Consider the following 22,324-nt stretch of genomic DNA (forward strand, 5'->3'; position numbering starts at 1 on the left):
TGACAGATGTGACAGACAAAGTCCCTACCTCCCTATTAATCATGAATAAAATGAAAAAGAAGCTGGTTAGTGCAAAAGAATGTCTGTATTTAAAGAGCTAATACCTGTAGTGATTTTATTCTTTGTGCTTAACCATTAATTGAAGGAGAGACTTCTCCCGTTGCAACCAGCTCCCTCACAAGCACAGGGAGTCCGTCTGACAGTGCAAGGTGGCATAAAGCGTTGTAATACGAGCCATTGATTTAGCACAATAAGAAAGAAAATTGGACGCCATGAAGTGAGAATAAATTGTCTGACTGCTGAAGCTCTATCATGAAATTTCATCTCTTCTCACGTGTTGCCCACGAGATGTGGTCATTTGTCAACTACCAAAGAACCCACGGTTCTCTACTGGTGCTGTTGTGATATGGGCTACTGTCGTTACCACAGCAGAGGTAAGCACAGATGAGGTTGCCATCGATGTTGAATAGTCTGTTGTCACACTTTTATCAAATTTAAGCTTCAAAGAACTCAAAAGTGGAACAGAAATGTCTTCAGCATTAGTACGATATGTACTTTTTTAACATAACACTGATGAAAATATTGTTCCATTTTCACTGAAGTACTTCTGCAAATCATTCTGAAGATAGAAGCATAGACCCTAAATACCCAATAAACAGGCAATTAACCTGTCTCTTCAGCAAAGTCTTGGTCTTATTGGGATTTATTTATGTATTTCTAAATATTGATGTTAAGTGGGCCTTGCCTGCGCTCAGAATGATGGCTGCATGTTCCTCAGTCTCCTAAACCAATTCAGAATAGAGAGACCACCTCATTTCACACAACATTGACTGCATCCTTGCTGCACTAATGTACTAGTTTTATTTATTCTTGGCTTAATCTATCAACCTTATAACATTTATATCAAAATTTGGGATTCTCCCTATAAAAGTCAGTGATTGATAAGGCTGCTCAAGAAGGCTGAAAAACTGAAGTACTTAAAGAGTTTATTGTAGTTGAAACTACTGATATTCATATATAATACCGGGGCGGTGGGACAGCAGAGTGACAGATGGATATGATATGACAAACCTTTTTTTTTTTTTTTTTTTTTTTTTAATAAAATGGGGATAGAATAACCAGAATTAGTGTTACTTAGTAGCTCTCACTATGGCTGGGTAGACTGTGAAAGTAGGAGAAGCCTTTGAATGGTAACTAATGTTAGGAGTTAGTTAAGCTGTGAGAAAGAGCTAAGCAAAGAAAACTTGCCTCTGTCTCCTTTATTCTCCAATTCTGTCAATTTTGTGCAGTCTGCTGCCTCTCCCTCATTTTAATTTAAGACATTTGTTTGGATTTGTTTGTGGGGGTTTTTTTAAAGTAAAAAAAAAAACAACAAAACAAAACAAAAAAATAATCTAAGTACACCTTCCCAAAGAATTAAAGTTACTGGGGGGCAGGGAGGAGGAAATTTTGTTCAATGATTAAAAATATGAAATTCAACCTAAGTAGCTAAAGCAAAATGATTTGCTGGCTAGAGATAGCTAGAAGATGCTATTTGTTTGATTCCAAATCTTCTGGTTTGACTATTTAGATTTCCAGAGGAGCCTGGACACATGGTTCCTTGGCCATGGAGTAATCTGCCTGATAGGTCTTCCCCAGAGCCAGCCCCATGTCACTGCTGCAGAAATAGTCAACCCGGTGCAAATTTGGGCGCTCTCAGAGCTTCCAGGGCAACTTGCCCAGAGAACTTTCTGGAAGCTGCCTTAGCTGAGGAACTATTCAGTTGTTTATTTCAGTTCAACTTTGGACTAAAATATCAAATAACACAATTTCCTGCAGTTCAATTCTATTCTTTCTTTTGGCTTTTCTAGCTTCTGTCCATTCTTGTAGCTGGATTCCCCATTTTCTGAGGAAATCAGTGTTGTCTTATATCACCAGAAACTTGTGGTTTTTTCACTGAAGTAGAGAAAAGGAACACATTGTGATCTGGAGTTGTATGATGGATAATATCTTGACATTAGTCTCTTAAACTGAAAGGGATTTCAGGCTTGAATACTTTCCTTAATACCATATTTTATGGAGAATGTGATTCCTCAAATAGGCAGGAACCTGGACATTAAGATTTTATAAGTAATATGAAAGACCTTAAGCTTCATTTAGCAGAGAGAGGGCTGCAAGGGGGCTATTACCTGGCTTGTGGTGGTGCACGTATGTTGTCCTTGTCTGAGCATCCATTGCGGGCCAAGGTGACAGGCTGCCTGAAACAGGCAGTGGAAGAGTACGGTATTTGCAATCTTTTTTTTTTTCTTAGGCTTATTTAGAAAAAGCTCAAGTTTATAGGATAATTTTGGCCTACATTTAGAAGCCTTCTATATTTTTCATCAAACCTTGAATGACCGATGTATAGAGTGCCTTCTATAGATGTTTAAACAACAGCCTGAGCAACATTTCAGTCTGTAAGATGCTGAAGGTTGGGAAGGAGCACATTCCTTTGCTCCTCCAGAGACCTGCACTAAGTGGATGACCTTTAGTTTGAGGAAGGATTGTTGGACTCCCAGGGCATTTCATTGGTATCAGATTTAGTCTTATGGACCACCAGCAGAAAATCACGCTGGGCTGTCAAAGCACTTTCATCCGAGACATGCTGAACAGCCCATTTGATTTCTGGCAACAGTGAAGGCATGTGTCAATATTAGTTACTCTCTCCCTCTCTCATTGTTTCTCAAGCAAGCTGAAAGTAAACGAGCTATTCGTGTTTGATACCAAGGCATTTTCTACTCCGCTCTCACAAATATGAGTTTCCTCATGTTATTTCATTTCATCTCATCCCATCCTCTCTGAAGTTAGAAACAAACTACTTTACAAGAAGGACTTGGAGCTAATACCAAGCGTGTGTTACAGTTGTAACGTTTCTGAATAAAATATTTATATTGTAAAGCTTTTGCTTTGTAAACCTTGATGGTATCTGAGCACATAACCTTTGGTACCTTCTTTTCAACTGTAGGAATTGGGTAGGATTGTGTGTTTGGGCTTCTATTGTCTTTTCAGAATGGTTTTATGACTAAAAGTAATCTGTAGAACGAGAGTAAACTTCTGTGAGTACAAAATAAAATAAACAAAATCAGCTTCAAACCCCCAGAAGTTCTTTTCTCAGCATGGTAGATGAATGTGTGCACTGACCCATGCAGCTGGTGGTTGAGAGAATAGCCTGCTGAGGTGAGAGCCTGATCACATTTTAAAGCAACACAATTTCTTATCATAGCTGTGTTGCTAAGGGATCACTTACATTTCTCCTCTTTCTTATTCTCTGTCAGATTTCAAAGACCAATGAGAAAAAAATGTTGCCTTGTGTCTATGTATTGCCTGTTCATGGTGGAGACTTACAAAAGTAAGCAAAACTTTAGACAGACTATACAATAGGTAGCTCTTTTCCTCTGTTGAGATATTCCATGCATGCACTTAGTAGTAGACACGATGCTGGTGTTTTCCGGATTTCAGCCCTTCTCTCTAAACCAGCAGATTTGGTGATTTCACACCATGTTAAAATAAACTAATTCAATGGCATATTACTGCCTAAAATCACCACCTGCTTCCTACTTTGCACTTTGGTGTTCCTTGCTCTTCCCTTTTTTCTGTAGCAGTAGTGTGGCTGATCCAATGGAAGAATAACCCTGAAAGAGCACAATGTTTCATTTCATAAGCCAACTGACTCAACTCTCAGTCAGACGTGAATTGGCAAGGAAGAGCAGAATTGCCCCTTTTAGTGTCAGCTGAGTATTAAACTGGCTTAGATGCAGCCTGAAACTGCATCTGCAGAAATACTAGGGATCCCAAACACCACAATGGGTTTAAGTAAAAAAATCCCATCTTTTATATTTCATTAACTGTATAAATAACCAGAGAAAATAAGCAAAATTATCAACTCCATTTGGATATGTATATGTATGGGAGCTCCAGAAATAGAGGGGGAGAGCAGTGGAGATTTTCCACACTGAAGAATGCAAACCAAAGTTGGTACGTGGCTTCCTTCTGGTTCTCCCTAAGATTATATAAGCTGGGACACTACTAACAGAATAACATGATGAAGAAGTAGCATTAAAATCATGTACTGTGTAAAAGGAGTTTAATTCTTCATCTCACGTTTTTAAGATACCATGTTAATAATTTAGTTGAGTTTTAGTAGCCTTTTTAGTTGTAGCCCACTAATGACAAGCTTGCTTTCTAATGTTTAACGCCTGCTGCGCAAGTGGTACTTTTAACAAAATACATTTGCTGCAGGCTTTTTGACATGGCTTCACACTGAGATAAACACAATTAACATGAGCTATTTAAAATTCCTTTCTCTCGTGCTTGTTTATTAATGGTCTCTTAAGATCTATTTTTGTTATTAATTTTAAAGAATGTGTAACCAATTTGATGGCACAGTGAGGGTATGCAATTTAAGTGTTTTACTCTTGAGAAATTCCTGGGTCATCTCCTGTTTGTAATAACATTTTCATATACGTAGGCTCAAGAATGACCATATTGGTCCTTCTTTTAATATGCTGTACAGTAGAATGTACTGTAGCAGCAAATGGAGGATGAGCCAAAGGAGTGCAGGCAGGCTAGCTTACATAGTATAAAAATTTCATTAGAAAGCCTTTCCTGTGAATCCTATTTTGTGTCTTATCTTTTCTGTATGTCACATCAAAATGGCTTTTAGTAAAAATAGTCTTTCAAAGAATGGCTACTGGGGGGGCTGTTCTGAATATTCATAATGTAGTACATCTGAGTGTGCTGAGACCTTTTAGAATGAATATATTCTTTTTAGGTTAAGCTAGTTCAGAATATTGTTGTTAATCTTCTGTACATCCTTCCAGACAGTCCATGTAAAGCTATTTTTTAATTAAAAAAAAAAAAAACCACACAAAAAACCCAAAACAAAACAACAAAAAATACAAAAAGAAAGAAATGCTGGCCTCTTTGAGGGCCCACACAGCAATCTCTAGCTCTCATTAAAATCAGTGAAAAGACTTCTCTTGACTTTGGTGGGAACTGGATCTTCTCAGCATGTTTTTGAAGGGGTAAAGGGAAGAATACGTGCCTCGAAAAGATAAATGTCTGTTAGAGCCCTGAAGAGCAATGCTGTTGTAAGGTACGTTTTGTGCTCTCCTTTCCAGGCAGCCACCTCTGCTGACTGAAACATCTATACTTACTTTCCTTGCTTTTTATAGGTGTTAGTCTGCAAGTATACCCCTCATGGCAGAATTAAAGGAAGACTGCTCCTTGCATCTTCTTCCTTCTGCTCTGGGCAAACGACAACTGCAATTGCTTTTTAATGGGTGGATTTGAAAGAGGCAGTGGACTGATTTGATAATAGGTAGATCTTCACCTTAACAAATAAGTATAAACTGAAGCTGCCCAGTTGAATTCAAGTACAGTAAACGTTATATATTTGCTTATCATGGCCTTTCTGCCCAGTGAATCCTGCAGCTCTTTGTGAGTGGTTCTGATAGACCTATGTATGGATACACGTAAAATGCTAAGTCTGACAAACGACACGATCATTCAGTTGACTCTGTAGGGACTGCGCATTACACTGCGGAGGGTATGTCTGAGTATCAGGCATTTACTGCCGAGTGAGTTTGAGCCCCTGGAGAGAGAAGAGCTTGTTCCATTCTTGTGAACAACAACAAAAAAGTGCTCATTTTTCAGATTGTGCGGCATGGCAGCAGGGCCAGCAGGACCTGGGAGGCCTGGAAGCTGGAAGGCTTTTAGGAGAAAGCCCTGCATACAGTAGGGACTGCTAGGACGGTTGCAACTACGAAGGGTACATCCATGGCACTTCAATGCAGAGACCGTATCTGTAGCTGTCACAGCTTTCTGGTTGCTTCAGTGCTGGTGGCTGCATCCTAAATCATACTTTCCAAAAGAGGCTTTCAGGGCACCGTGGATTCCTTCATAAATCAGACAAAGCTATACTTAATGCCCATAGAGCAAGGCAAGCAATGGATACTTGGCTTAGATTTGCTTTGGATGTTACCTCTTGAGCCCTTTGCCATAACTGAACTTGTTGGTGTTGGTTTTGGACTATTTTGGTAGAGTTCGTTGCTCAGGGAATGGGGAGACAACAGCACGGTCTGGGGAGTATTTCAAAGGTAGAAGTCACTGACAATTGCTGGAATGGAAAAAAGGCTCAAAAAAAATAGGATATCCCACCTTCCTTCCATGCATGGACTAGTAAGAAGGGAAATTGTTTTGTTTTCAAACACTTTATTTCATTTGTCACACAGCAGTTTTTCACAACCGGGACTCCATGAGCTGTCTTAATCTGGGTCATGACTGCAGAGTCCTCATGGCTATGAAAACACCTGCATCTAAAGCTAATCCCTTACTTTGAACCCTGAAATTATTTTCAGGCATCCCTACTTATATCTATGCTTTCATCTAGCTTTTTGAAAGTGAAAAAGTTATAGCTGAGACATCTCAACTCCTGGATATTGTCATTACTTGATTAACTTCAGGGACATGATTTTGGAGGATCTATGATAAAGTATAGCACTTGGGGATATTTATCCTAGTAACTTTAAATATGTACTGTTCTTTTGCTCTCTATAATATGTTGTTGTGACGATGCTAGTAGAACTGTAGCCTTTGCCCAGACACTGAGCCTTTTATTGTTTGGATAACATTCAGATTTCACTAGAAAGGTCCTTTTAACAAGGATTTGTTAGTATAACAACAACAACAACAACAACAAAATTAAAAAGTTTGAGTGTTATATAATGATCAGAACTTATTGCTTTAAGAGATCTGGATTTGCTGTAGTCAGGCTACTGAAATCCTACTTTCATTTGAACTCACGTGCCTGGGATGTCTGTTACATTTAAATATTTATGGCTTTGAAGGCTCACCAAGTCTGTAATAAGCACAGGGGAAAATAAATACATTATGCAAAGGGTGATTAGTTTTATCACATAGTCTTCTACAGGGCAGCTGTTTATTTTCAGTGTTCATTTTCTTGGATCAGTCAGGTAGACAGCTGTTCTTTTAGGGCATTTTTGTTAATTTAAGTAACTTCTTTGAATTGCAAATCTACCACCAAATTCACTTCTAAAAATTCAGCCTCCAGCTCATAATTATATCATCAAAAAAAATCTTTAGATCACTAATTCAAAAATGTCTACTTGTCAGAGACATTTCAAACAAATGCAAAGCATACACACTGTAAATCACCCAATAAATCAATGTCTATATGAAACTGAATCTAAAATGTCCAGGTCTGCGAGGTTTCTCAAATAAAAAGTATAAATGTACATTAGGTACATTCCCACAAGGCCACAGCCAGCTTGAAATACTGTTGTCTTGTATATGTGACTTCATAAAGACCTGTTAATATCAGTAGGCCATTGCAAAGATAGAAATATGATAAGAGGGCAGCCTGTAATTTATCTTTTCATTTTTTAAATTGCTTTGGATTTGTGCCCAAGTCCAGAGAACTTGAGGAGATTTCTAGGACATGGGAAGGAAAAGAGTACTGCAGACTGGTCTGACACTTATCACGACGCATAGGAATGGCACTTTTTACGTTTTGGAAACTGTCAGGAACAATTGCAGCGTAGAAGCACTGCCTCTCCAGTGTGGTCACCCATATAGTTCTCCGTCTTGTAATATCTTTATTGAAGTCAGTACATAACTGTTTAGGTATGCATTTTGTATTCAGGCTATCAGACTTGTGCTATATAAATATTTGCGTCCCTTTCAATTCACTTGAAAACATAGACCTCGGCTATGATAGTTTTATGAGGGCATTACCGGAATGTTGCATTTAAATGAATTCTTTGTATTGTAAAATGCTTAGCTACAGAAAGCATAACATTATCGCTCCAGTAGATGAATCTTACTCAGTGAATGTATGCCCTTATACTGAAATTGCCATCAGATATTTATTGGCTGACGTATTTTGACCATTGTGGACCAAACTGTAGTGTACTAACCCCTCAAGGGCAAAATATTTTTATTTCAGTGTGAACCAGAATTTGTTCCATTATGAATTTACTACTGAGACAGTTTGTTCTGAAATACCCTGAGATGGAGTGTCCTTACTCAGGTGAGCCCCTTTTGGAAAGCACAGTTTGGGATGAGGCTATAGCTGCACAGCTTCTGAAAAGGCTAACCAGAATTACAGTCACTATGCTTTGTGACATCCAGTGATTGTCCTTTCTCCAGATCAGCAAGATTATCGTAACGCAGCAACTATGCGGGCACTTTCCAAAAATCACTGGAGGTCAAGGGCAGCCTGGTATGAATAATAGACCATAAATGTTGTGTATCTGCATTGGCTTTTTTTTTTTTTTTTTTTTTTTTTTTTCCCACCAGTCAGGCCTTGGATTTGCTGTTGGACAACTTGATGGAGACAATTCTTTGGCAGGGTAATGCCACGAGACAGTATGAGGTTTTCTGTATTTTCTCCTCTCTTCTCACGTACCCACATCTGTATGTTGATTTTAAGTATCTCAGGCGTGAACTGCAGAATATTCGCAAACCTCAATCACTGCAAGCTTGAACACGTTTTCTTTCCCTTCAGCTGTTGAGTCAGGAGATCCGTGTGGTTCTTGTTCTTACGGAAAGCGTTACCTTGCTTTCACATTCCAGTGACGTGGTTTAGAAGGGCAAGAACTTCAGTCTGGGTAGGTTTCTTGGTGTAATTACAGCCATCCAGCTGTAGCACTAAGAACACGAGCCGGACAGAAGCCACTAGAGATGGGCAGTGGTGGTGGGTGCTCTCAGTGAGTGTCTGGTAATGCCCAAAATGTCCCTCAGCAGCAGTTTGAGTCAGAGCAGGGAAAGTTTTTGTTCATTTAGTTTGCAAGGATTTTTTTTTTTCCTTGGAGTTGTTACTGGAGTATAAAGGTTTTAGTTCTATTGGAATTTTGGAAGTTGGCAAGAAAAGCAGTTGGGTCTGAAGAAGCCAAATAGAAGGTTTTATGGTAAAAATAGAAAAGGAATAAGCTTTTAATATGTGGGGCTAATGGGGTTTCATTTCTTAAGTAATTAATAAGCCTTGTGTATTTATTTGTTAGGACTGGAAATTTTGACAAAGTACAAAAAAGTTCACTTGGACACTTACCATTAGTAAGATATGTTATAATGCAAGTTGTTTGAATTTTGAAGTACTTGACATATCAGAGCAAAGTTACGCAAAGATCTTATGATGTAAGTACAAATGGCGTTACACTAAATCAGTAAAATGTGGTACCCACAGTTAATTGTAGGATTGTGAATGCTATATCTAGTTAATTAATATGCTAATTAGCTAGTTTAAAGATAAAAGGGGTATTAAAAGAATGCAATGAAGAGCTTGTGTTTTTCTCTTTTGCTATGTAAACACAGCTCCCTGCAATAACTTAATGAGGAAATTTCAAAGGAACAAAACTAACAGCGAATGAATTAGAAGCTTAACTAAGTAATTACATGGCATTGCTGAGACCTTTGGGGTATGGACTAGCGTAACTATGTGTTTAGATTGTCATAACAGCAAATAATAGAGTGGGATAACTAACTAATAAAATCCATTTATTTGTTGGAAATTTATTTTTCAGAAGCAGCCTAAGCAAAATTTGAATTAAATGGTTATTATCGAAAGCAATTTATTTATTGATAGTAGTAAGATTGAAAATATTTCTGAGGTAGAATGATGTAAGCACTTTGAAGGGAAGAGAGCACAAATAGAAAAGACTAGCACTTTTTCTGCAATAATGAGAGCACCATGAAGCAGGCTTTCGGCCAGCCTTTAATATGTTAGCAGAAAAGGGATTGGTGTTCAAAGCCACAACCTATGTTTGTTCAGGAATAAGCATCCTGAATTTGGAGACTGCTCTGAGGTATACAGAGCCTGGTTTTGATCTAGGCTGGAGAATCAATAGAAAATCTTAATAGTGTGGTACTGAGAGAGGAAAGAACCTTAAACACAATGACAATGTGCCTTAAACTGAGTCTGAAGACCTATTGTGGGCTAAAATAGGGTGTAAAAGATTTCAGAACAAATTAAGGAAGGTCTTTCAAGAGAGAGGATGCAAAAGAAGAGTGTAGCAAATCAAGAATTGGTGGGTTAGAAAAATGCCGTCAGAGCTTTAACTGCTTTATTATTAGTGTTAAATTTCTTGTCTGTAAACACCTTTCCTCAGCTGGAGAAAGCCAGTGTTTGGAGTTTTCGTTTCTGTCAGGAAGCCATGCATATATAGGCTTGTCAAAATTATGACACTCTCCACACTAGAGAATGCAATTTGAACTACTATGTACAGTCTCAGCTGACATCCATGCTTGATAAAGACAAAAAGACTCTATCCTAGCCACTTCAGTCTGTTGCTAATGGGCTTGTTATTAATACAAAAGCACTGTTCTAGCTAAATTCAAAAGATACAAATGTACAAAAGGAAGCATGCAACAAATCTTCTGTTTTCTTCTGTATTTATTTAAGCAATTGAAAAAAAAATCTAGCAGATGCTAAATGGAAATTAGAAGTTGACTTATGGAAACAGTAAATATCACTCAAAGAATAAATAATATCAAGTATTCTATTGTATAACAAATTCTACAAGGAGATTACTTTTTTAACATTAAGGTAAAGCATCTGGGACCTTTGATTCAAATTTAAGCCTTATCGCATAATGACTGTTGAGGAGCAGCAGGAGTGATCGGTTCATAGTATCTCAATATTGATGACCTAAGCTGCATTTGCATTAACAGTGAGCACTTCAATAATCTGGACATCACATCTTCTCCAAAAGGAAACAAATTCTCCTTCTTGTTCTTAGCAATTTCACTGAGAGCAGGGATGAGTCTCTAAAAGGTGAATTTTTTTCAAAAGAGCGTGAATGATTTAGAATTGCAGGTCCCACTGATATTCTGTGTCTAAAGGCTGGTGCAATTCTATCCCCTGAATATTGTGGTATACAGAGCCAGGGCCAAACTCTGTGCTAAAGTCAACTTCTAAACTTCTTTTAACTTCACGTGGATTAGGACTTCACTCTTGCAAGTAAGCACGCTCTAACATAGTATGCTGGTTTAATGCAATTCTCTGATTGGTCTTTTCGTTTATTCATTCAGTCAGAAAAAGTCTAAGATGCAACATATTTTTAGTCTTTTTTGCTAAGGAAACAAGGGTTTTGCCTTACATCTATCTGTTTTTCTCCTGGTTACTTTTGAAACTATTTTGAGAAACATTTTGCAGAGAAAGAGGTCTCAAAGACAGTAAGTTCCTGTAAACTGACAGTCCTCAAAGTAGTTAGTTGTCAACAGTCAAGGGTTTAGTGGCTGAGCCCCTATCAGCAGCTTTTATGTATGCTCCCATTGAGGCTGTAGTCTGAGTGTGCTCTTTATTAGACACCATCTATTGCACACAGGAGAGAAACATGATCAGTGTTTGCACTTGGAAAATTTTAACTTCAGTCCTGAACTACTTGGATGCCAAAGCAGCCACGCAGAAGAAAAAAATTGGACTCTGAACCAGACTTCATCAGTTCTGCTGTCCACATAACGAGATGTTTCACATTCCAGATGCTATGCTCTCACGCTTGGGTCAGTCTCATTATTTATTTTTAGAGAATTTGTTGAAGATAACTTTGGATGAGATGAGACCTCATGTAAATTGTGTTTATATGTATACACATACATATTATAAGATGAGTTACAGCTGGCTTTGTATCTCAATAGATGGTTAATTGCAGCACTTTCAGAAAGGGAATAAAGGGAATTCACAAAAGTGGAACAGACTCTGAAGCTTAGAAAAAAAATATCTTTAATGAAATGGACCCACTTAAAAGGCAGCATTACATGAAACATAGTCTAGGTTACAAATCTCATTAGCTTTGAATAATCTCAGACCTTTGCTACACAACTTGAGTTAGTATGGCCCAGATGTGGCTTTAGATAGAAAACAGCCTGGGGGAGAACATTTCTTCTTTACTAGAGAATCCTATTCTACATGGGGTTTTCTTTCTCTCCTCCTAGATTATTTATTTTTCTAAATTGTAGTTTTCTTTATCATTCAATATTATCAATATAAAGTGGGTATGTTTTTAAGCTTTGGCTTACTATTATTATGAAAAATGAAACACTAGTTAAACTTCCTGGCATTTTTATGTCACCCACAGGGTCTCTCTGGTTTGGGATTTGTATCTAAATCACCAGGTTTTAAAATATGTCTTCTGTATGATTTCAGTTATACCTGTGAATGACTGACATGTCTTAACTGAAAGATCTCTTGTCCCCAGTGGTGGCTAAAGTCAGAGCTGTCTTTTTTGAATTATTTTATTTCACAAGCTTTTAATCATACCCCAAGGGGATGTCAAGCTCTCACATACTCTTTCTTTCAAGTATATTCTTACACAAACACAAGCTGTGGAGGAGATGCTGTCATTTTTTCTCTTCTTCCACTCCAAGCACATATTCAACATGGTAAACTTATAAGAAATTTAATATCACAGTAAATTGCAATTTGGTGAGGTGTGGCCCTCTTTCGAATGCTGAAAAATTTGGTCATTCTAGAAAAAAAAAAAAAGCTAGAACAATAAAGAATATACTGGCAGTAAATCAAGTAATGCGGTTACTCTCTGAATAAATATTGAGTTTGTTAGATGGAGTTCGTTCCCCTCTCTTAAAGTTATCTTTATGACATTTCTGTGAACATGAATTAATTTGAAGACCATCGTGAGGTTTGTTTTATTTGTTTATTGAATTTTCTATGCCTGAAGCGTCAATTAGTATATTTATAGTCAAGCTATTCAAGAATTTTTATTTTCTTCAATTATTGTTCTCATGGATCCCAAACAGAGTGTTCTTGTGTCTCACATACAACACAAAATCTGAATGCTCTGAAGGTTCACATATTTCCAGAGGGGGCCTAACAGCTACTCTGTCCTGCTTTTACTGCTCAGGATAAGATATTGGCCTTTTCTGTTTCTGGCAGGCTTTGCTACAAAACCATAATGATAGCTATTGTGGTTGGTGTTATTTTTGTATTTGTTATTTTTATAGCTCCATAGGCAAATAAATACATTTTAAAAATTAGGCAGGGACTTGGTATCTGGGTCTCATTTAGAACACCAGGCTCTAAAATTGCCTCCTGTGAAACTTTAGTAATGTCTTTGAATAGCTGTGTGTTGAATGACTGACTTAAATGTTTCTTTGTGCTAAAAGGAGCAGTGCTGCTCGAAGAGCTTGTGGTTTGCAAGACATTTTTGAAACGTATGTAGAGAAGCCCAGTAGTTGTATTTAAAATTATTTATTGATGGAGAAGTAGGTGAGAGAGTAATATTTGGACTAAGAACTGTTTTCAGGAAGAAAGAGCCTGTTTTCCCCTCAAGCTCATTTCTGAATTTCAGGAGAAGAAACGGTCCTATAAACCTCTAAAAATTTCTAAGGCTGAACTGTCAGTGTCGAGCATCAGTTGTTTCCTGTCTGTGGTACATTGGAAATCCACACGTATATCATTATCTGTATGTTAGGACTTTCGCTTTGAAGCTGAGAGCGTAGGCTGCCTCTGCTTTGGGTCCAGCTCTGTATGAGTTAAAATGAATTCCCAGTACTCACGCCAACCTTCATCTAGTACCTGTATCATCTGCCTTTGCACCTAATGAAACGGTACCATCTGTCTCTTCCCTGTTCTCTAGCAGGCTGAGCGGACATGGACAGACCTGGGCAGTGGAAAAGATCTCGATAACACAGGAACAACTAGAAATACTGGGGAGCGTGATGCAGACACTTATATGAATGACTATGCTCAGGTTTGCTTGAATGCAAGGGTTATTAACCATGGCTCAGCAGCTGTGCTTGGTCTGCATTGGCTCTAGCACAGCCTCTTTTGTGCGTCTGTGCTGCGATCTTCTGATTTCTGGGAGGACATAATGGGGCAGAGGGGTATGGTGCAGAGAGATCAAGTCTTGTCCTTGCAGGTTTTGTTGGCGCAGTCTCTATGCCACGCAGAGAAACTGCCTCTGATTTCCGTCTCGAGCAGCTTTGCAAGCAGACTGTCACAGACACGTTGTCGTGCCTTTAGCTAATCCATTCTTGAAAGGAAGCTATAGACTAGATAATCTGACTATGGACGAAAGCTTTGCTATTGCTTGCAGTTACATGGATTAGGTCATGAGTGGAATTCAGAAACCAAAATATTATTTAGGAAAGGATTTTAAGGTTTTTCCAACACTGGCCAGGCTAGAGACTAGAACTTAGATTTTCCATTTCTATCTTATCCTCATTGTGACCAGAAATTCCCTCTTCATCCTAAGAAATGCTTCTGATGGAATGTTGAGAGAAACATTTCAGCAAATTCGTTCTCCAGACAGGAAAGTTAAAAAAAAAAAAAAAAAAATTGCCTCCCTTTCTAGTCATAAACATCAGTTTAGACTTTAAAACCCCCATAGCATCCTGCAGCCCTCAATTAACAAACAATAAAAAAAAAAAATTCACTACCCATCCAAACTATCATTATGAAAGAGCTTTTGTAAATATATGGTCTTACAGCAGTTCTAAATGCCACCTTCTACATGGGCTTAGATATATTTGCTGCATTAAATAACAGCAGTATATGTAATTGAACACACTTATTGATAACTAGTTGCCTACTACAAAACGTCTATTGAATTCCAGTGGCCTAGTGTGACTGACGTCACGGTACATAAATTTGGTTGTAATCCCAAATTAAACTTACATATACTTGCTGTACAATAACAGCGAAGTAAGAAAATGAAACAGCCTCCTGCCTGATATAGCGTTGAGAACTTGGACAATTTCAGCTCTGTTGGTCATATTAGTTACTTGTAGAAGTTACTTCTGGTCCACTGAAATAATTGTATTAATGCCACTTACTATCTATAAGAATCTGGGCCTATGGGCTCTTAAAATACAAAGTGAAATTCTCAGAAAAAAACATTTAGAGATATAGTGTGATGTATTTGGGATTTTTTGTACTGTATGGCTGAATAAAAATTAATAATGCAAGAATGCTTTCTTTTCAGAAATAAGCAAGTTAATCATACGTTGAACTCTTTTATTTTGTTGGTTATTTGGTTGCCATTTGCCCAATACTGCAAAATATAACCTCTGACTCTCTAAAAAATTGCTTTTATGGTTTTTTTTTATGGAGATATTTATGTTTAGAGCCTTTGCCAGTCTCAAGAGAAATGAAATTTCTTTCACTATCTTTTGTCTTGAACCTTGAATTGTTTAGCATTACATCTTAGCTGCATTTGAGTCATATCGCTATATAATGATTGTACTCTGTCGAGCATTCATGGGGCAAAGAGTGTATTGTAGCAGCATAAGAAAACAATACTATAAATGTTATACAGGAATGGGAAGATTTTTAGATTTTACAGAAGAAAGTGGGTTTTGGACTTAAGGATTAATCAAGTAAAGTCTGACTTATCAGTGGACTACTACTCTGGATGAGAACTACTCGCATCAGCACTACTTAGCAGCTCTGCGTACCACACTGAAATCTTGTGGCAATAACTTTATTTTTAACGTGATTTGACTAACAGATTGTATACCTGTTGAAATCAAAAATGAAGAAATATGGTAAAGGCTGCCTAAAACAGGATACATGAACTCACTCTGCTAGTAAAATTAAATTATTAATGGTTTAATTTCTTATTTTTTCCACAGGATTTGAGGTTCCAATTAAAACTGTGTTTGGGCCATTGCTTTGCCTGCCAGTACTTAATCTTTTCCGAAAGCCTCATCACTTATCTAAAACAAAAGAAGAACGAGGTAAGGAGAGAAAGTAATGAAATGCAGCATAGCACATCTGTCAAAGGAACAGAAAGTAGCTTTAAAAAAAATATCCAGGATCAATGACATTAAAAAATTATTTGTTGAGCGCTAAATGTGTTCATGTTAAGCATCTTAATTCTAAAGGATCTGTAACTACCATTATGTTCTTGAATACACTGAGGGTTTGGTTGTTTGTGTTTGAGATTTACTGTTGATGTAGCCACAGGATACAAATGACTGATAGGAATAGGAGCTCTGGAATTGCTAAATACACCTCTCTGTACTATGGAGTCCTTTAGAAGATTGTTTGACATCTTGATGCTGAACTTCTGAATATAATTAATATTTCTGAAGTTATTTAAAATTCAGTTTTGGGTCAGTCTACGTTTATGTTCTCCAAATATGCATTATGCAATATTGGGTACTGTATGAAAAGACTTACCCATTTCAGCACTGAGAGCTATGCTGTCCTTTGTTGTTGGTAATAAATCTTTCTAAAATACCTGGAATTGACTTTTGCTATGTCACTTAGGATTGCAATAATATACAACAAGGCAGGCATAACTAGAGGTGATAGAGTAGTTCAGTGATTTAGCCTTGATGGGATAAGGATGTGAGGCAGACACGGTTTGAAAAATATGAGCCTTTTTTGAGTCAAAAAAGTATAGCCTGCAGTAGCCACCTCTGTAGTCACTGATGACATTCACCAAGAGAGAATATTGGGTTCCCAGTTCTCATTTTTCCCTTTCACTCATTTTTTCTGCATTCTCAGATTTCTGCCAAGGGTCAGGTTCAAATTAATATTAGCTGGTGCAGACCAGGCTCAGTGGCTCCTGCGTATCCTTTCACTTCAACCCCCTTATATGAAAACCTGAAGGCTGGAAAGCTTCTTGGCTTCTCACCTTTTCAATATACAATATCATGTATTTGGTTTGGGACTGTTAAGCACGCATCTTATCTATAGTCTCTCTCAAGAACACTATTTATAATTTTCTTTTCTAGCTGTATGAAGGGTATCATTAAGTAGCTGGGAAAAAATGTTGAAAGACCATCATCAGACCATGAATAGCCATAGGCCATGCAGAAAATAGCTGGTGGTAGCTGTCAGCAAAAAGTAAAACTGCGTTTAGTAGGTGCGTTTGTAAAGCACAAAGTAGATGTGTTTTTAAAGGAAGAGTTGTACCTCCAGATCCAGAGTTGATAATATACATAACTGACTGTTACAAGCATTCCTAAAATATTTTCTATAATTGCTATCAGTAACTACTCTTACATATGTAGATTGTTGGATATGCTATGTAAATCCTTGAGGCTTGCCAAATAACTTCATGGTTTCTGATTCCCGTCTTACTGTAACTGTCTTACGGTACAGTTGTCTTCTATATTGTGCATCTAAGGCATGATTTCTGCTAAAAGCTGGGGACATTTGCAGGAAACCATTTTGATTGACATTTGGTCTTACAGAATTTGACTTAATAATCCATTTGTTGAGCTGCCAGCTGCAGTACAGATCTCATTGTTGGTCTCTGAGACTGGAAAAGATGATGAAACAAAAAACATTTGTATAATTTAATAAAAATTACTTCCTAGCATTGCTTATGGAAGCAAGATGAGGTGCTTGCATAGAATTAGTTACCAACAGGATCCATCTTCAAAAAAAATTTAATTAAACTTTAAATTAACTACTCTTAATAGGATTTGAAAAAAGCACACTTGGTTTGTCTGTAGCTCTTCAACTTTCTTTCAGTGCCTTATAATTGCATTTCAAAGCTATTCTTTCAATAGATAGATATCTCAAATGTAATGCCTTAAAGATTCTCTGATATTTTCTTGTTTAAAATATTACCTTTTCCACCTTCAGAACCTTTCTGCTTCTTCAAAACCCTGTTAGTGAGGTATGTTAACAACTTAAAACAGATAATCCTGGAAATTCTTAACTTCTTATAAGCGTAATTACCTTATCATGAGGAGTGTGGATAACATTTTTTAAAAAGTCTTCCACTGAATTGGTGCCTAAAATGAGTAATGTGCTAACTATGGACACAGTTGGGACCCCTACTGATACTGAAAATGGTCAAAGTTTTGTTGTGGCTTCTAACGAAAACAAGGCTTATATGATTACAATAACATATATGTATGAGTAGGATGTCTGTGTGTCTGTATCCCCCAATAATTTTTAACCCATTGACTGACATCAGGGGTTAGTCCAATGGCTGACATTAACAGGAAGATAGAGTTTTGAAAGAGAATTATGTTCCCAACATTCTAGTGAAAATACATGGCTTTGCATAAAAAAAGGATTTTTAAAATGCCCTGACTGAGGGAAGGCCACTTCATAAGCTTCTCTAAAAGATTCTGCAACAGGAAGAGACCTAATTAATGCGCCGAGTTTGGAGAGGTGTTTCAGTGAGAACCTGCACCTTTTAAATGCAGGAGAATCCACAAAGAAAATTTGTGAATGCAGGGAATTTTCCCAGGGTTCTGCTCAGGAAATCAGACTGCCTTCCTCCTTCTGTGCTCTGAACACCTCCCTCTTCCTCACGGTACATGTATCCTGTTTCTTTGTAAGATGCCGATATTTGAAATCAAAACCAGGGGCTCAGTCTTGCAGCAGTACGAACATTTACTTTCGGGTTATAGCTTTTGTGTTCAAAACAAAAAACCATTATCATACGTGTGGTTGGCAGGCATTGTGCTTTATGGTTTAATATATTTGCAGTTTCAACTGTAAACACAGAAAAACATCTGTTTTGCTTATGGGACAGCTTATTGTTCTTATTGAACAGTAACAAACCTTATGCTATGGATGAAAGAATTTGATTTATCTGTGTTAAGTGTACTAGGTATGTGATTAGACATCACTCTCATAAACCATGTCTTATGTTGCGATTTTATAAATTCCTGTTAGCTTGTACAATCAGGGGAGGGTTCTACAGTGAAGTCCTTAAGCAGATGCAATGTATGTCAACACATGGCTCCTAGCCATTGCCAAGTCTTGATAGTATTACAGGCCTTCAAGATGAAATGTGGTTTCCTGGATAATTTGTATAATGCATCTTTGGGGTATTCATATTTTCAAGATGTATTTGGATTTACAAGCTATAGAAGATAAAGCATGCTTTGCAGTTTCTATTTTAGATATAGTACCATTTAAAATGCTTGAGGCTTCTCCTCTATGCAGTGGATGGTTTGCTCTGAGGATCTTAAACATTCATTTCTACTGGTTCTCATATCAGAGATTCTCTATTAATATTGCCATAGTGAAATAGGAGACTGACTGCTGGGAATCTCCAGGCAATCAATGAAAAATACTTTGCAACAATACTGTCCTTTTCACTTTCGTTAAAGGTTGTGAAAGCAATTTACAAACATTAATAACGCATTATGGTAAGCTCCTGAAGCTAGATCTCTGGGAGCAATCAGTTCTAGAAACTTTTAAACCGAGATGAAAATGGGTAACAGCTATGCTATGACAGTGGAAACTAGCCATTCTTTTGCTGGCCTCCATTTTTTGTGGACCCCCTTGGACACCCATAAAGTTTTATTTCAAAGCTCACAGCTTGCAGCTTTCAAACTCTGGAGTCTACTTTTTGAGGCTAAGCTTTGATTCCTCAATCAGCGTTCTGGTCTATCTTGAGCTTTTTATTAACTTGATTTAGATTTTAAAAGAATCTGAGGAATCAAAAGGAAAGACAGACACTAACTGGAGAAGAAACATAGGTTCATTGATTATCCTGAGGAAAAAAATCAGCTTTCTAATAGTAATACTCACCTTGCCTGGGTATAGAAACTTTCTTAGAATGTGTTTAATGGTCAGTCTGGTTTACAATGTTGAAAGGGTAGACCCAATAAGTGTGAATTATGGATAAGGAGGAGTAGCCAGCTATTCAAACATCAAATAGCAAAGCCTTAGCTGTGTTTGACAGGCTTTTCCTTTTTCTTTTTTTTCCTTTCCTCCTCCCTCCCCCGTAATTCCATACAGTGTTTGTTTACATTTTACAGTGTGTTCTGTACGTTAATGTAAAACTTTTATTCTATGTTTACTACTTCTAGCCAAGATGGCTTAATGTAGGGTAGGAACTACTGAATTATCCGTTGTCAGAAAGTACATGGCAAATTATTATGCTTGTGTCTTATTAACTTGTCTCACTGGAACCTTATTCCAACTTTCAGAGGCTAAAAATGCATTAGCAATATATTTTGTAGTGATTCCAAGATATGTTTACAGAGTCAGCATAAGTTACAGAGATAGCAAAGTAGACAGTAGTACGCCATATTCCTTATTCTTTTGTGCAACAGAAACTCCTTTTGATATCAATGGAAATCCATGATGCAAAGTTGACATTTTCCACATTGTCTGGTACTGCAACTGACATGCATAGGTACCCTACTATTTGAATCATGATCTCGGATACTCTCCTTGTGTCTACTTTTAGCATCAAACCACTGTTTTGAAAGATAGAATTAAAGCATTTCTTGGAGAGATCTTGAAGTATCAAGCAGTGAAACGTCATTACCCCTTTAATTATGTACATAAAATAAAAAACCAGAAGTTGCTATAGAATTCCAGAAATGCAATTTCTCAGTAATTCACCACAGAGACAGTTCCTTGCAATATTCCAGAGTTCTGTCCTTTAAGATAAATGTATTCTTATGCATTTAAAATTATTTTACAGTCTTTAAAGTCTCATTTTACAAATCACTGATGTATTAACTTAGCTTAATCATCTATCTGAGTTTAGCCTAGCAAAAGCACATATGTGGTAGAGATGTTTCTTGCTTCTTCCAACATCTTCTATAAACCAGTGAATCAGTAACAGCAAAGATAAAATTAATAATTCAAAAGATCAATGCTGACCAAAGACCAGAGATACTTACAGTGTTAGTATATTTTTGGTTTTGTGCCTGTTGGCCATAATTTTACAGATAAAACATATTTTGGAGCAAATAAAGCTGATCACTATATACTATATCTATAAATATGCTAGCATGTGCTTTTACTAGCATTAGAAGGATTGTGTGAGTACATTCTGTGATGTATTTTGCTGGCATCAAAAAAGCAATAAATGATTAAATATATATCTTCTGCCTGACACATTTCACTTATACTTCCACAAAACACCCTGTTCTTTTTATCTTTTGACTGTTAATGCTTCCCAGCACAAGGGAGGCCTGTGACACCAAACAGCAGCTCCCAGACTATTTGAACGCTGTTGGGGTTGAACGCTTTGCTGCCTTGCTTAGGAGGAAATCAGCACTGAATTGTCCTTCTTAGGCTGTCAGTCAACAGCAAGGCTAGAAATATCAAGGCACCGGAGGAACTCAAATCATTTTAGGCCTAAGGGCTCAAAGGTGCTGCTTCTCCCGGTGAAATCCTACCGCTGGCTTGCGGCAAGATGGTAGTTTCACGATCTTTTGCTCAAACTGCCGAGCACGTTTGTGCACGTCTCTGAGCCTCACTGCGTTCTAGAGTCGGGGCAGTGGGGCAGAGGAGCACAGCATGCACGCTGTTCCTCGAGAGCATGGGATCGCTACCAGACTGCTGTCCAAGTTCAGTTTCACTTAAGACTACACGTAACAGTGCCTTTTAGTGATAATTTGATTTTTTTTTAACAGCCAAGGAAAGAAATAACAGCATCAGAATTAATATTCTGAGCATCTCGCTTTGGCTGCAGCAACCTCTACTGCAACTCTTTTTCCCTCTATTCCCAGAAACATTATTTGGAGATTTTCTTGGATACTAATTGTTATTAGCTTTCAGGTGGCTTAGTATACTAAAGTTCTGCCTCCAGAGATTTAGTTAAAACTCTGTGTAAGTAGACTGATCTCATCCTAATCCCTGGTAGGCATTCTTCCAAATCTTAAAACTACAACTGCAGTCATGTCAAAGTTGGATTTTTGTTTTGTTTTGGTGGGGTTTTTTAACCCAAGTAGTTCAGTACTTGAAAGAAAATAGGTGCTGCAGGTCAGGACTTATGTAGGTGGGAAAGTACGAACAGTGGTAGTGTAACACCATCTTGGAGGTACCATCCTTTGTGGTACATGTTAAATTCAGCTGAAAAATAAAACTATAAAAAGGTGCCAAGTATGGAAAAAAACTGTATGAAAACAAAAAGAAACAGCATGTCTAGGATCTTAATTTAATTACTGAAGATTTGTTTTGATTTGTATCTGAAACACAGCAGGCAGAAGAGAGAAATTGCATTTGCTGGAATAAAAATAGATCATTCCAATGCACAGAGAGCTTGTCCCTGTATTTTCTGTTCCTTCATTTAAGGAGATTTTACATTTTATTTTCAACATAAAAACCATATCAATGTAGTAGTATTGGACATACCAAAACTGCAGGGTGGCTTGTTCCTTAGAGCGTCAAGAAGTTTAGGGCCAGCAACTTGGGGAAATCTAGATTTGTCAGGAGACTACTCTCCCTGACTTCTTCAGAACCCTCCTCAGAGAAACTCGTTATCTTGCATCCCCAGTGTCAGGAAGACTCTTTTCTTTCAACTGCACAGGTACAGACCCACTACGCTCGCCCAGTATTTAGTTTCCATCAGCGGGATGTATAAAATTTACAGTTTCTGCACAACGT

This window comes from Accipiter gentilis, chromosome 24 (assembly GCF_929443795.1).
Source record: "Accipiter gentilis chromosome 24, bAccGen1.1, whole genome shotgun sequence".
Taxonomy (NCBI): domain Eukaryota; kingdom Metazoa; phylum Chordata; class Aves; order Accipitriformes; family Accipitridae; genus Astur; species Astur gentilis.